Raw genomic sequence first — 16,856 nt, 5'->3', positions numbered from 1 at the left:
GGGGGTGTCCAGGGAGGGCCTCTGGACCCTTCTGATGTTGGCTCTTTCCTCCCAGTGAGGCGGGGGCCGCAGGAGGCCTTCTGAGAGCACCTGGCTGCTGTGTGGCGAGCAGACTGGGGGCTGAGGGTGGAGACAGGCGGACCAGAGGGACGACTGCATTGGTCCAGCGAGGGGAAGGGGTGACAATGGTTGGCCCAGGCTAAGGCAGTTGATGGGGCTGTGGGGGGTCCAACATTGTTTTGCATTATTTTATTTCATCTTCCTTTTTAAACTCTTTATTATGGAAGCATATTAGTATAACAAACCCCATGAACCTGTCACTGAGCCCCAAGTACCGCCCATGGCCAGGCCTGGCCCCTCCAAACCTGTTCTGTGCCACCCCCTTCCTGTGTCATTTTATTTATTTATTTTTTGCAGTACGCGGGCCTCTCACTGTTGTGGCCTCTCCCATTGCGGAGCACAGGCTCCGGACGCGCAGGCTCAGCGGCCATGGCTCACGGGCCCAGCCGCTCCGCGGCATGTGGGATCTTCCCAGACTGGGGCACGAACCCGTGTGCCCTGCATCGGCAGGTGGACTCTCACCCGCTGCGCCACCAGGGAAGCCCCCTTCCTGTGTCATTTTAAAGCAAATCCCGCACGCATGTCTTCCTTCACGTGTAAATCTTTCAGTATGTATCTCTAAAAGATAAGACTCATGTTGAGAAAGTAGCCACAAAAACCATAATCTACCTGAAAGAAATGCACAGTAGTTCCTTAATATCAGCAAAATCCCCTTCATCCCCAGATATATTTTGAGGTGAAGCTGATGCCTCCGGGCCTCCCTGTCTTTGCCGTTTTAAAGCGAGATTCATAACGGCCCCTCCTCCCAGGCTGTTGTGAGATAATCCAGGTAAAATACTGAGCACCGGGCCTGGCATACAGTAGGTGCTCAACAGGTGCCAGCTGCTACTCTTATTGGTTAATGGCAAATACTTACGGCACATTTGCTAAGGTCTGGGCTCTGTTCTAAGCCCTTTACAAATATGACTTCATTTAATCCTCACAACAATCCTTGGAGGTAATTATTATTTTTGTCCCTATTTTATAAGTGAGGAAATGTAGGCACAGAGAGGTAGAATAACTTTTCCAAGGTCACACAGCTAGGAAGGGTCAGAGCTAGGTTTTGAGCCCAGACAGTACAACTTTTTTTTTTTTTGGCTGCAACGCACAGCTTTCGGGTCACAGTTCCCCGACCAGGGATTGAACCCAGGCTATCACAGTGAAAGCGCTGAGTCCTAACCACTGGACCGCCAGGGAAGTCCCCAAGCAGTACAACTCTTAGTCCCCATGTGATGGAGGCTATGTGAGCCCAGAAAAAGAGAAGTACCTCTCTCAGTTGGAGGGTAGGCAAGGTCAAGTATGACCTGTGGTCAGGCCCATAGGGTGCCCTGGAGTTCATGGGGGGCAGGGGGAGGTGGGTGGTGAAGCCTCAGGAGAGGAAACAGCGTGTGCAAAGGGCTGGAGGCTGGAGGGTAATTACGAGTCCAGGGAGGGTTAAGTGGTGGGGAGGAGGGAGCGTACAGCAGATGCCCCTCCACCCTTGGCCTTGATCCCATGAACAGCCCGTAGGAGCATTAAGGGTTTTGGCTCTCTTGCTGACCACTGTGCTCAACTCAGGCTTGGATGCCTTCTCCCCCAGAGACCTGCCAGAGCCCCCATTTCATGGATGAATAAAGGAAGGCCTGGACCTTCCTGAGGTCACATGTCCAGGGTGGCACCTGTGAGCTTTGAGTGTGTGGGGTTGAGCACAGGGCCGACAGTGTCGAGGGGCCTGGCCGCCAGGTGCTTCTGCCCACCTGTGTCCCTGGACGGAGCTCCTGCGTGGGTGTGGGCGGGGGCGGGGACGAGGGGGCACTATGTGTTCCCAGAGCAGGGAAGCAGCCAGAGCTGCTGGCAGGAATAGCGGGCACCGTGGGCAGGGGCCGGCTGGCATCTGTCCCCCCAAGGCCTGTCGGCCATCAGCCAGCGGGGGTGGAACCACGGGGGCGACGCCTGGGAGACATGACCTTGGAGAGGCTGGGAGAGAGCAAGACGTGTCACCTCAGTGTTCCCTGTGGTCACCACTGATGCTGGGGGTCTGTTAAGGAATCCTTGGCATGCCAGGGCCTTTGTCCAGGTGCAGATGCTGAGGCCCAAGAGGGGGCGTGACTTGCCGAGGTCACATGGAGATTCTGATGGAGGCCTTCCACTTAGTCACATGGTGGCCAGCCCTCATCTGGCCGGGCCAGGTGGTGTCTGGTTGGGTCCCTGGGACTTGCCTAGCCTGTGGTCCTTTGGGGCCAGCATCTCCTCTTCTAGCTCCTCCTCAGCCCAGTGCTCCTGGGCCTGGTGCCCCAAGAATCTTATCTTCAGTCCGGGTCCCAGTCCCACACCCTCATTCAAGAGCTGGCCTCCGCCTTGCTGTGTGACCTGAGGCTGACTGCTCTCCTCTCTGAGCCTCCACTTCCACATCTGTGAAGGGGGAGATCTCCCAAAGCTCTCTGAGATCAGGGCTGTGGCCTCCTGGCCTGTGAGCTGCCCTCCCCATCCACCTGCCAGGCTGCCTGGCCTGGATTCTGGGGTAGAGGGTGTCGGGGGGGTGGGGTGTCAGTGAAACCTCCCAACCCTGCCAACCTCACCAGCCCCAAAGATGCTCCGTGGCAGGAGGACCCAGCAGCCAACTTCCCAGTGCCCTTCCTCTTGGGTGGTGGCCTTGGAGAAGGGAGATAGTGGGTGTGGGGGAGATGGAGGTACCCACTGTGTGCCTGTCTTTCCCCCCATGTTGCTGCTGGAGAAACTGAGACTACATGACTTAAACTGACCTGGCTCTTTGCCTTTCTCTAAATGGTCCCACCTCTGGGCCTTTGGCCAAGTAATCCCTTCTGCCTGGATCATGCTTCCCCTTCCTCTTTTCACAAACTGCTCAGCCTTTGGACCTCAGCTGAGATGTCCCCTCCTCTGGGAAGTCCACCATGGTTTAGGTGTCTCCTCTGAAGCTGATCACTGCGCTCTGATAGGATCACTGTGGGATGAAGCCTCAGTAACCTCCCCCCCCCCCCCCCCCCCCCCCCCCCCAGCACACTCAGGGGCCTGAGAAAATCTTCATGGGCTTCTCTCTCAAATTTTCAGGTCTTTCTGACTTAAATTGCTGGACGGGTCCCTCTCAGGGCCTCCCTCCGACCTCCTCGTGCCTGGACCGAAAGCCTGCAGCGACCCAGTTAAGCTGGAACCCACTCAGTCCAGACCTGCACATCTGACCTTCCTGCCTCAGGGCCTTTGCACTCCACTTCCTGGCTGGGGCAGTTTCCTGGAGCCCTGTGTGCTCATGTGTAAAATGACTGTGGCCATAGCTTGTTCCAAGGCTGTTGGGAGCATGGAACGGGTAGTGTGAACCCCAGGTGGGAGGGCATGAGGGGGAAAGGTGTGGTCTCCACACCGCCATCAGCATGCCCCATTCCACCCCACCAGCCTGCACTGGAGCAGCCAATGGTGTTGAGTTCTGGGGAGGGGGCTGAGCTGGCCGTGGCCCTGGCTTCTTCCTTGGGTCCTTCCCAAGTGACCCAAGGGGTGGCAGCCCCCCTTCAGGGAGAAGCTCAGAGAGGGAGGAACTTGTCACTTAGCTGCTAAGAGGCGGGATTTTAATCACATCATTTAACCTGTCTGTGTTTCCGTTTCCTCTTCTGTAAAATGGGGTGATAAGAATGGCACATAGGAAAAAAAAAAAAAAAAAGAATGGCACATAGGGACTTCCCTGGTGGTCCAGTGGTTAAGACTCTGCGCTTCCCTTGCAGGGGGTGCGGGTTTGATCCTTGGTCGGGGAACTAAGATCCTGCATGCCACACGGTGCGGCCAAAAAAAAAAAAAAAAAAGCGCTAAACGAATATTAGCTGTTGCTACTGCCCTTATTCTTATTACTGTCATTATTGATGTTGCCCTGCTCTGAAGCAGGACTCCCTTCTATATTCCGAAACCACTTGTAGAAAAACACGTCAGTTGAGCACGTCATTCTTTTGAGAGTCTGAAGGAAGAAAGGGAATCAGAAGATTCCTGCCTACGTGTGGGAGCCTCCAGGGGAGGCAGGAAAGGGTCACAGCCCCCACTTTTGGGATGGGCATGATGGGCCGGCACCCTCTCCCACGCTCCTCCAGCCTCAACTTCCTCCCCTGTGGACACGGGCCAGTGCTGGTGGTACCTGCCCCCTAGGGCTGTTGTGAGGAGGGTGGGGCATCAGCTGGGGACCTAGCTTTGGAGGTTCAGAAGGGTGACAGGTTCATTCCGTATGTGGTCCTTCTTGGGCTGTGTGGCCTTGGGCCAGCCACTCCCCCTATCTTGGCCTCCATTACCCTAGTAGAAAAAGGACTGACTGAGGGCCCTGCTTAGTCCCTGGTGTAATAACTCCCTTCGAGAGCCCAGCTGGGACTGGTGCCTTTGGGGAGAGGGGCCAAAGTGGCCTGGGGCCAGGAGAGCCAGGATCCCCAGCTGGTCCTCTGCTGTCTTGGATGGTGGCCTGGGCAGCTGACTTGGCTTTTCTGAGCCTCTCTCTGTTGCCTTCTCTGGGAGATGGGGGCTGATCGTCCCTATGAAGCAGGGTCCTGGTGGGAACTGGAGAGCTAAACAATAACAATGGAAATAATAAGGTAACAGTGGTGGTCGCGCCCCCCCCCCCCCTTTATCCAGCATGGCCTGCGTGCCCAGGGCACACGTGGTTAGCTCATTTGCTCTTGCAACTGTCTGGGGTGATTATGGGTGTCTCCATGGTACTGAAGGAGGCTTTGGTTGACTTGCCCAGAGTTCTCCCAGGGCCACAGCAGGAGCCCCCTCAACTAGGATGCTGCAACCCGCCTGACTCTGATGGGTGCCTGATGGGACCTTTTTGCTTCCTCCTCTCCAGAGGCAGGACAGATGGACTCAAATGGGCTGTGTCCCTCCTGCCGCCCCTCCCCCCCATTCCCCACACAACCACCACCACCCACTCCTCCCACCCCCGGTTGGGCCACTGTTATCAGGAGACATTCCTGGACTGGCTGAGAACAGCTTCCACCTTGGGTGCTTTTGAGAAGGGATGTGACTGCTGATACAGGCCCTGGCAGTGGCTCCCTTGGGCGATGGGCCCTGGGACCTGAGGCTACGGAGCCCAGACAATCCGAGTCTGCCTGCCGATGCTGTCTCTTATGAGCCGTGTGACCTTAGGCAAGTAACTTGACCTCTCTGGACCTCAGTTCCCTCATCTGCAAAATGGGGCTGACCACATAGGACTGCAGAGGGTTCACCTGGGCTCGTAGATGTAGTGCACTTCTCAGCATGGTGCCTGGCACACAGGAGTCTCTCTACCCATCAGCCAGGTGCTGTTATCATCTGAGAACCAGTTGTCCCTCCTCTTTGTTGGGGACCCCAGTTTAGATGGCATCGTTATGCACCTTCTGATGCGTGCACATTGGGATGGCCCTTGTGGGCTTTCTCTTCTCCAGGCTCGTGGGACATGGGAAGGGTGGAGCTGGGAGAGGACCTTTCCAGAAGTTGAGAAGGTGCTGTGTGACCTTAGGTAGCCTCTCTCCCTCTCTGAGCCTCCTTTTCCTGGTCTGCTCTATGAACACTTGGACCTGGGTGAGGCTCTGCCCCAGCCCCTTGTTGTCTTCACACTCTCTGTAATTCCTCCCTTCGATGGTCCAGCTACTTGGCTTTGTCTGTCTTTCCTATGAGAGTGTCTGGCACTTAGTCGGTGCTCAGCTGAGCTTTGTTGAGGGAGCCAGTGAATGAACGACTGAGCGAATACCCAGGGCTTTCCTACCTCCAGGCCTTTGCCTGCACAGCTCCCTCTGCCAGAGGCACAGCCCCCAGTTATCTCTATTTGTGGACCTCCTTCTCGACCTTGAAGCCCTTCTCAAATGCTGCCTCCCCCAGGAATCCTTTCCCAGTTCCTCCCAGTTGGAGGGGATTGCTGATGCTCTGAACACTTGGTCCCAAGTCTCCCTGGTGGCACTTGTTAACAATCCACCCTGGTGTACATAGTAACGTATTAATAACCAGCATGAACCATGCACCTACTGCGAGGAGCCAGACACAGACACGGTGGGGAGCCCTGTGCGTGCGTGCGTGTGGGGCCTTGTCTTATTTAATCCTTCACAACAACTTTGCAAGGCAGATACTATTATTATCCCTCTCTTTGCAGAGCACAGAGGCTCAGAGAAGTGAAGTGACTTCCCAGCTATGAGAGAGAGCACCAGGATCTGATACCAGGTAAACCTGTCTTTTTTCTTTCTTTCTTTCTTTTTAAATTAGTTTTTATTGGAGTATAGTTGATTTACAATGTTGTTTTAGTTTCTGCTGTACAGCAAAGTGAATCAGTTATACATATATATATATATATATATATATATACACGCACTCTTTTTTAGATTCTTTTCCCATACAGGTCATTACGGAGTATTGAGTAGAGTTCCCTGTGCTATTCAGTAGATTCTTATTAGTTATCTATTTTATATATAGTAGTGTGTATATGTCAACTTTTGTCTTAAAAAGGAAAGAAAAAGCATTAACACACACAGTAAACAATAATTCAAACAGTACAGAAGAAGGCAGGGAAAAGTAAACCTCTCTGGCACCCAGGTCTCCTTGCTGGAGGCAGCCATGGGAGGAGTTTCTGGTGTGTTCTTGCAGGGAGTCCAGGCATATGTAAGCATGGATATTAGAAAAAATAGTTTAAAAACCTCAAGCGATCATGCATGGTATCCTCAGCTCTACCTGTGACTGTTTGCTCTTGACAGTGTGCCTTGGAGGTCATTTAGTGCCGCTTCTTTCTTTTTCCTGATTGCGTAGTATTCATTGTGTGGATGGAGACCATGCTTTATTTAATTAGAGAAGACTACTTTTGGTTGTTTCCAGCCTTTTGCTTATTGCAGACCATTCTGCAATGCATATCTTCCATCGTGTGCTTAGTGTTCACGTGTGAGGATACCTCTAGGATTAATCCCAAATTGCAGTGTCCGAGAATGTGTGCAGTTGTAATTTTGTTAGATATGGCCAGAGGGTCCTTCACGGAGGTGGCACTGATGTACCTTCACACCGCATCCTCTTCTTCCCCTCGCTCTCACCAACACAGGTTGATCTAGAATTTGGGGATCTGCCAATCTAATAGATGAACAGTGGCCTCTGGTGTAGTGTTTTTTTTTTTTAAAAACACAGCTTTATTGAGATAGAATTCACATACCAGACAATTCACCCATTTAAAGTGTCCAGTTTATTTATTTTGTATGTATCTATGTATGTATGTATTTATTTATTTGAATTTTTGTTGGAGTACAGTTGATTAACAATGTTGTGTTAGTTTCCGCTGTACAGCAAAATGAATCAGTTATACATATGTAAATTTTTTTTAGCTTCTTTTCCCATATAGCTCATTACAGAGTATTGAATAGAGTTCCCTGTGCTATACAGTAGGTCCTTATTAGTTATCTATTTTATATATAGTAGTGTGTATATGTCAATCCCAACCTCCCAATTTATCCCTCCCCCAAAGGGTACAATTTAATGGTTTTTAGTGTAGTCACAGAGTTGTACAATCATCACCACAATTTTAGAACAATTTCATCACCCCCCAAAAGAAATTGTGTAACCCATTTAGTCAGTCTCCACTGCCCCTCAAACCTTCCTTCCCCCAGCCCCAGGTGACAACTAGTTTACTTTATGTTTCTATAGATTTGCTTATTCTGGAACTTTCATGTAAATGGAATCATACAGTACCTAGTCTTTTGTGTCTGGCTTCTTTCACTTAGCATGTTTTCGAGGTTCACCCATGTTGTAGCATGTATCAGTACTCCATTCCTTTTTCTTGCCAAATAATATTCTGTTATATGGATATACCACATTTATTTACCCATTCATCAATTGATGGACATATGGTTGTTTCCACTTTTTGGCTATTATGAATAATGCTTCTATGGACACTCATGTTCAAGTTTTTATGTGGATATGTTTTCTTTTCTCTTGGGTCTATATCTAGGAGTGGGACTTCTGGGTCATATGGTAACTCTATATTTAACCTTTTGAGGGACTGCCAGACTGTTTTTTCAAAACAGCTATACCATTTCACATTCCCACCAGTAATGTATGAAGTTTCCAATTTCTCTACATCCTTGCCAACAACTTGTTGTTTTCTATCTTTTTAATTACAGCCATCCTAGTGGGTGTGAAGTGGTATCACATTGCGGTTTTGATTTGCATTTTCCTGATGACTAATAATGTTGAGCATCTTTTCATGCAGTTACTAGCCATATATTTTCTTTGGAGAAATGTCTATTCAGATCTTCTGTCCATTTTTAAGTTGGGTCATTTCTCTTTTTGTTTGTTGAGTTGTAAAAGATCTTTATATATTCTAGATACAAGTCCCTTATCAGATATATGGTTTGCAAATATTTTCTCCCATTTGGTGGATTCTTTTTACCTTCTTGATGGTGTCCTTTGACACACAAACGTTTTTAACTTTTTTTTGTAAATTTATTTATTTTATTGATTTATTTTTGGCTGCATTGAGTCTTCGTTGTTGTGCACGGGCTTTTTCTAGTTGTGGCAAGCGGGGGCTACTCTTTGTCGCAGTGTGCGGGCTTCTCATTGCAGTGGCTTCTCTTGTTGCAGAGCACGGGCTCTAGGTGTGTGGGATTCAGTAGTTGTGGCTCGCGGGCTCTAGAGCGCATGCTCAGTAGTCGTGGCGCACGGGCTTAGTTGCTCCGCGGCATGTGGGATCTTCCCGGACCAGGGCTCAAACTCGTGCCCTCTGCATTGGCAGGTGGATTCTTAACCACTGTGCCACCAGGCAAGTCCAGACGTTTTTAATTTTCATGAAGTTCAGTTTATCTATTTTTTCTTTTGTTGCTTGTGTCATGACTAAGAAACTATTTTGAGCCAAAGTGGGGAAATTTATGCCTGTATTTTCTTATAAGATTTTTAAAGTTTTACCTCGTACATTTAGATTTGTGATCCACTGTGAGCTAATTTGTGTGTAGGGTTTGAGGAAGGTGCCCAACTTCCTTCTTCTGCCTGAGTGTATCCAGTTGTTCCTGCAGCATTCATTGAAAAGATTCTTCTTTCTCCATTTAATTATATTGGCACCCTTGTCAAAAGTCAATTGACCATAAATGTGAGTGTTTATTGCTGGATTGATTTATAAGTCTATCCTCATACCAGTACCACACTGTCTTGATTTCCAGAACTTTGCAGCAAGTTTTGAAATTGAGAAGTGTGAGCCCTCAGGCTTTGTTTCTGTTTTACAAGATTGTTTTTTCTATTCTGGGTCCCTTGACTGTCCATATGAATTTTAGGGTCAGTTTGTCAATTTTTGCAAAGAAGCTAGCTGGGATTTTGTTTGGGATTGTGTTGACTCTAGATTAGTTTGGGGACTATTGCCATCTTAATAATGCATAGTCTTCCAATCCATGAACATGGGATGTCTTTCCATTTATTTAGTTCTTTAATTTCTTTCAACAATTTTTGTTGTTTTCAGAGTATATGTTTTGCACTTCTTTTGTTAATCTTATTCCTAAGTCTTCTTCTGATATTGTAATTTATTTTCTTAATTTTATTTTTGGATTGTTTATTGCTAGTGTATAGAAATACAATTTATTTTTATATACTAATCTTGTACCTTGCAAGTTGCTGAACTTGTTTATTCTCATAATTTTTTTAGTGGAATCCTTAGGAATTTTTATATACAAGGTTATGTCATCTACAAATAAAGAAAATTTTACTTCTTCCTTTCCAATCTGGATGTCTTTTATTTCATCTTCTTCCTTTATTGCCCTGGTTGGAACCTCCAGTACAATGTTGAATAGAACTGGTGAGAGCAGACATCCTTGTCTTGTTTCTGAGGGGGAAAGCATTCAGTCTTTCCCCATTAAGTATGTTGTTAGATATGGCTTTTTCATAGATGCCCTTTGTCAGGTTGAAGAAATTCCCTTCTATTCCTAGTTTGGTGGGTGTTTTTATCATGAAAGGGTGTTGGATTTTGCCAAATACTTTTTCTTTATCTACTGTGATTATTGTATAGTTTTTGTCCTTTATTTTATTGGTATGGTGTATTACATTGATTGATTTTCAGAAGTTAAACCAACCTTGTATGCTTGGGGAAAATCTCACTTGGTCATGATGTATAATTCTTTTTATATGTTGCTGGATCCAGTTTGCTAGTATTTTGTTGAAGATTTTTACATCTTATAGTCATAAGAGATAATGGTCTGTAGTTTTCTTTTCTTATGATGTCTTTGTTTGGCTTTGGTGTTAGGGTAATACTGGCTTCATAGAATGAGTTGGGAAGTGTTCCCAAGAGAAGAATTGGTATTAATTCTTATTTATCTGTTTGGTAGAATTCACCAGTGAAGCCACCTGGGCTTGAGTTTTTCTTTGTGACATGTTTTAAAATTACTAATTCAATCTCTTTACTTGTTTTAGCTTTATTTAAAATTTCTATTTCTTCTTAGTTTCAGTAGTTTGTGTTTTCTTAGGTATTTGTCCATTTTATCCAAGATATCTAATTTGTTGGCATGGCATGGCATTGTTCATAGCATTTCCTTAAAATCTTCTTTATTTCTGTAAGATTTGTAGTTGTCCTCTCTTTCATTCCTGGGCTTAGTAATTTGAGTCTTCTCCCTTTTTTTCTTGCTCAGAACAATTTTCTTGTTTGTCAATTTTGTTAAGCTTTTCAAAGAACAAACTTTTGGTTTTGTTGATTTTTCTCTATTGTTTTTTATTTTCTATTTCACTAATTTCTGCTGTAATCTTTATTTCCTTCCTTTCACTTGCCTTAGGATTAGTTTGCTCTTCTTTTTCTTCTTCTTCTTCTTTTTTTTTTGTTTTTTTGCTAGTGTCTTAAGGTGGAAGTTTAGGTTACTGATTCAAGATCTTTCTTCTTTTTTAATATATGCATTTACAGCTATACATTTCCTTTTAAGTTCTACTTTACTGCATCCCATACATTTTGATAAGTTGTGTCTTCATTTTCATTAATCTCAAAGTATTTTCTACTTGTTTGGGTGGTTTCTTCTTTGACTCATTGGTTATTAGGTGTATTAATTTTCACATATTTGTAATTTCCCAAATTTATTTCTGTTACTGATTTCTTTCTTTCTTTTTTTTTTTTTTTGCGGTACGCGGGCCTCTCACTGTTGTGACCTCTCCCGTTGTGGAGCACAGGCTCCGGACGTGCAGGCTCAGCGGCCATGGCTCACGGGCCCAGCCGCTCCACGGCATGTGGGATCTTCCCGGACTGGGGCACGAACCCATGTCCCCTGCATCGGCAGACGGACTCTCAACCATTGCGCCACCAGGGAAGCCCTGTTACTGATTTCTTAATTCATTTCATTGTGATCAGAAACATACTTTGTATGATTTCACTCCTTTTAAATTTATTGAGGCTTGTTTTATGGCTTAGCATATGGTCTATCCTGGAGAATATTCCATGTGCACTTGAGAAGAATGCGTATTCTGCTGTTGCTGGGTGGCTTGTGTAGGTTTAATGTGATTTATTTTCTAAGTGAGATTGAGCATCTTCTCATATGTTTAAGTACCATTTCATTTGCTGTAAACTATCTGTGGTTATATTTCTTATTTTATGGGGGCTCATTATATATTAAGGGAAAAAAAACTTTGCCTATCTATGAGTTACAAATGTTTTCCTAGTTTTTGGTTTGTCTTGTGAACTTATGATGTTTATCAAGCCATGCAGACGTTTTAGATTTTTATGTAGATTGATGTATTATTTCAAAAATGATTTTTAGGTTTTTTGGTCATGTTTAGAAATGCTTTTCCCATTCTGGGATTAGAAAACTTATTCTCCCACCTTATTTTAGAGCTTTATGGTTTTATTTTTGTGTGGTTTAAATATGGTTGATCTGGAATTTATAGGCATGTGGAGTGAGATTGAGATACAGCTTTGTTTCCTGGTGGCAGATCATTGGTCCCAACTCTGTCTTAAAAATAGTCTACCTTTTTCTCACTGTTATGAAATGCTACTTTCATAATATATTAAGTTTCCATATGTTTGGGGACAATTTTTGGACCCTCTTTTCTGCTCCATTAATTTATATATTTTTGTAGTGATATCACACAGTTTTAATTATTGTGACTTTACAGTAAGTTTTACTACCTGATTGGACTATTTTCTCTTTGTTACTCTTCTTTTTAAGGTTTTTCTGGCTATTCTTTCTTTTTTTAAAAAAAAATAATTATTTTTTTTGCTGCGTTGGGTCTTCATTGCTGTGCACGGGCTTTTTCTAGTTGCGGTGAGTGGGGGCTACTCTTTGTTGCAGTGCACCAGCTTCTCATTGCGGTGGCTTCTCTTGTTGCGGAGCACAGGCTCTAGGCATGTGGGCTTCAGTAGTTGTGGCACACGGACTCAGTAGTTGTGGCTTGCGGGCTCTATCTAGAGCACAGGCTCAGCAGTTGTGACGCGTGGGCTTAGTTGCTCTGCGGCATGTGGGATCTTCCCAGGCCAGGGCTTGAACCCGTGTCCCCTGCATTGGCAGGCGGATTCAACCACTGTGCCACCAGGGAAGTCCCATTCCTGGCTATTCTTATACATTTACTCATAAACTTTAAAATTGACCTGCTTAGTTAGAAAAAAATCCTGTTGGGGTTTTATTGGGATCACATTCAATTTGTAGATTTACTTAGGAAGAATCGATATTTTTGCAATGCTTAGCTTGCTTTTTTTTTTTTTTTTTCTGCCCACGCCGCACAGCTTGCAGGACCCCAGTTCCCCGACCAGCGATCAAACCCGGGCCCTTGGCAGTGAGAGCTCAGAGTCTCAACCACTAGAATGCCAGGGAATTCCCATGCTAAGCTTTCTTTCATTTTATTTCCTGATTGCTGTTGGTACATAGCTACATTATTGATTTTTGGATATTACATTTAATTTCCTTCTGCTTTACTTAATTCACTTTTTGTTCAATAGTTTTATAGAAGATTCTTTTGGATTTCTCAGATCTATATTGATAACAGCTGCAACTGATTATACTCATCTTCTGTTTTCCAATTCCATCCATTTCTTTTTCTTAGCTCATTGCACTGGCAAGCATCTTAGAGCAAGGTTAACTAGTGGACATGCTTGTCTTTTCTGGACTCTTTCCCTGTGAAGTGGCTTTTGTAGGCCTTGGTTCCAATCAACTCTACCAGACAATCTCTTCAGGGCCATGCACAGGGCTTTACACACAGTTGGAATTTTGGAAGCCTTTGCCTAATTGTAAGACTGGTTAGAAAAGAGAGCAAGGATCTGAAGAGAGGTCTTCCACAGTGGTGATAATAATAGCTAGTATTTATTGAGCACTTCCTATGTTCCAGGCACTTTATCAGTATTACCTCATGTTTTCCCCTCAAGCCCAATCATATAGGAGCAATTACACAGATTCCCATTTTTGATAAGGGGTAAACTGAGGCCCCTTGGAGGCTGCATGACCAGGAAATGGCAAGTTGGCATCTGAACCTGGCATTCTGGCTCCAGGCTTTCCATGATGCTTCTTCTTCCTTGGAGGGTCCAGAGATATGGATGGTGATGTCGGAGGTTGACCTCTGACCTGTGTTGCCTCTGTGTTAGGGAGGTGGAGATGGTGGAATGGTGGGGGTACCTAGGGCAGGGAGGGTATCAGCACAGTGGGCGGGGCACCAGAGGTGCCTTCTGACTGTACTCTCCTGACCCTCGAGCATCCCAACTCTGCTGCACTTGCTTGCTGTATGGCCTTAGGCAAGGTTTTGGCTTCCATGAACTTTGGTCCCATCTGTAAAGTGGATGTAGTTATAGTCCCTACTTCACTGTGCTGTGGGGACAATTGAGTATCAACTGCATGCAACGTGCTCAGTTCTGTGCTTGGCATTCAAGGCCCTGCCACTAACTCTTGCTTCCTCTTGCGTTGCTCCTCTTGTCACCTGTAACGGTAATAACAGCAAACAACAGTGAGCGCTGTTTATCAAGCACTTATTCTCTGCCTGGCACATGGACTCTCACTTAATTCTCAGATGTTAAGTTTATTATTACCCCCATTTTATTTTTTTATCTGTTTATTATCTGTCATTTTTTATACATCTTTATTGGAGTATAATTGCTTTAGAATGTTGTGTTAGTTTCTGCTGTATAACAAAGTGAATCAGCTATACATATACATATATCCCCATATCCCCTCCCTCTTGAGCCTCCCTCCCACCCACCCTATCCCACCCCTCTAGGTGGTCACAAAGCACCGAGCTGATCTCCCTGTGCTATGCAGCAGCTTCCCACTAGCTATCTATTTCACACTCGGTAGTGTATATATGTCAATGCTTCTCTCTCACTACGTCCCAGCCTCCCCTTCCCCCACCCTGTGTCCTCAAGTCCATTCTCTATGTCTGCATCTTTATTCCTGTCCTGCCCCTAGGTTCTTCAGAACCTTTTTTTTTTTTTTTTAGATTCCATATATATGCGTTAGCATATGGTATTTGTTTTTCTCTTAGTGACTTACTTCACTCTGTATGACAGACTCTAGGTCCATCCACCTCACTACAAATAACTCAATTTCATTCCTTTTTATTACGCCCATTTTAAAGATAAGGAAACTGAGAGGTGAAGTGACTTGCCCAAGAAGATTTAGCTAGTAAGTAGTGGAGCCAGGATTTGAACCCAGGTCTGACTGGAGTCCTCACTCTCAACTCCTAAGCTCCTGGCCTCCCCTCCACTCTTAGAAGAGGTGGAGGTGACCTTCTTCAGAGTCAGGAAGGAAGGAGCGGGTATGACCTGACTGAACTACAGTTTTTTCTGGACTCTTCTGGATGTTGTAAGTAGCTGTGCCTAGGGGCATAGCCTAGGCAAAGGCCAGGAGGTGAGAGGGTAGGGGGCCCACGGGAGGAGGCCACAGCCCCAGCTCCACAGGGCCGCGTGGACCCAGCTGAAGGGTTTAGGCCTCATCCAGAGGGGGATGATGGGGAGCTTTTGGATTAAATATTGTGAAGAATTTGGACTCCTTCCAGAACGTTCTCTAAACCTTACGGCACATGTGTGTGCACGTCTGCACATACACACACATACACATTCACATGCTAATTTTCTTTACAGAAATAATTGTAGTTCATGTGTACTACGTTCCAGGCACCCCACTCAGGCCTTGTCTGCATTCTCCTCAATCCTCTCACCAACCCTTTGACATAGGTAGCACTATTGCCCCCATTTTCTAGATGAGGAAACTGTGGCCCCGAGTGGCGCAGAGGACGTTCTACGCTGCCATCTTCCTCTTCACTTAACAGTGTGTTGTGAGCATCTTCCCAGGCCACGCCGAGCTCTCTTTCTGTTTGTTTATCTGCGCAGCTGTCCACTTGATGAACAGACCAGCATTTATTTGTCCAGTCCCCCTCTGCTAAACACTTAGGTCTTTTCCAGTTTTCCGTGAACAGTGTTGAGCAGGGGCCCTATTTGTTTGTGTGCGTTACAGAGATGCCTCTGGTTGCTGGACGAGGGCGTCCTGGAGGGGCCCCCACTGCTGTCCCAGGTCAGGACGACGGGGGCCTGGCCTGAGGGAGTGGAGATGGGATGTGGGGAGGGATGCATTTGAGGAAGATTGGCGGGGAGGACGGGCGAACCAGCCCTGAGATGGAGACATGGGGTGAGGGGAAGTCGTAGAGGGAGATGCCAAGTTAGTTTGGGACCCGCTGAGCACGAAGCGCTGGGGACACTGATGGGGAGGTGCTATAGGGCATCCCAGTACCTCTCACGGTAGCGATAGCTCAGGCCTTCTGTCCGGAGCCTGTGGTCAGCAGCAGCTCCCCAGAGGAAAGGGGCTACCTTCCTCTGGGAGCCTCAGACACCCCGAGTATGGAGCCCCCCCACTTCCTCTTGGACCCCAAGGATATATCTCTGTCTTGGAGTGAGCAAGTGGCGGAAAAGATGTGGGGAGTTTTCCCTTCTCAAATGGGCAGCTCATGGTGACTTAGCGTTTGGGCTCTGAGACAGGGTCCTGCCTCAAGAAAGGAGACCACGGTCTGGAAGGGCGGTCTCTCTCAAGGTCACACAGCACAGCAGCAGCCCTGCAGGGACTAGATCCCACCCTAAATGTGCTGTCCCTCCTCTAGCACACTCTGCTATGTCAAAGCTTGAAATCTTGGGCTTTCTGTAGGAATGGGGCTAGGCTGCCTTATCCACTCACACCCCATCTTGCTGTTCATGTGAAAGAGAGGTCCGGAGGGCAGGAGGTGGACCCTGTGAGCAGCCCCTGATTCCTGCCGCCCAGTGTGGTTTCATGTCCCCACTTTTTTTCATTCTCACCCTCACTGTGTTATCTCAGGCAGGTGCCTCAACCTTTCTGTGCTTCTGCTTCCTCATCAGTAAAATAGGGACACTATTAGTATCTACTTCCTAGATTATCACGGGGATTTGATGAGTCAATATTTGCAAAGTGCTCAGAGCAGGGCCCAGTACAAGGTCCAGGCTCTGGGAGTGTTTGAATATTGCAGAATGATACTTGGTCTCTACAACATGGCATTGCAGGAACAAAGCAGGATGCAAATCATGTCTGTGCTCATTTAGTCTTTTGTCTATTCTGCAGATATTTCAGAGCACCTAGTAGGGATATGGAGATGGGTCCGACCCGGTCCTTCCCGCAGGGAGCTTAGAGTCAAGGGCACTAGATGGATCCCAATATACAGTCCTATGTTCATATGATGCCGGAAGGAAATGCACCGCCATGCCCAGGGGCTTGTCCACTGGAGGCAGGTTGCCAGCGTGCCACAGCACCTCAAGCATGTTCCGTGTACTTCCTCATGGATTCTCCCAGCAGCCCTATGACATGGGTACTGTTGTTATCCTCAGTTGACAGAGAAGGAAACTGAGGCAC

General features: G+C 46.7%; 1 protein-coding gene across 7 annotated transcripts in view; it reads left to right on the top strand.

Moving 5' to 3' along the window:
* The window catches only part of SRC (SRC proto-oncogene, non-receptor tyrosine kinase), a 55,865-nt gene that overhangs the window by 15,058 nt on the left and 23,951 nt on the right, over positions 1-16,856 (top strand). For all 7 annotated transcript variants that reach the window (XM_027078345.1, XM_027078342.1, XM_027078341.1 and 4 more), the window contains exon 2: positions 6,188-6,255. The gene's annotated coding sequence lies outside the window, so the exon portion shown is untranslated. The remainder of the gene's footprint in view (positions 1-6,187; positions 6,256-16,856) is intronic.

This window comes from Aethalodelphis obliquidens, unplaced genomic scaffold (genome assembly GCF_003676395.1).
Source record: "Aethalodelphis obliquidens isolate GAN/ISIS:26980383/991018 unplaced genomic scaffold, ASM367639v1 scaffold42, whole genome shotgun sequence".
Taxonomy (NCBI): domain Eukaryota; kingdom Metazoa; phylum Chordata; class Mammalia; order Artiodactyla; family Delphinidae; genus Aethalodelphis; species Aethalodelphis obliquidens.
Note: the sequence above shows the minus strand (reverse complement) of the source record. Positions and strands in the feature narration are given on the sequence as shown.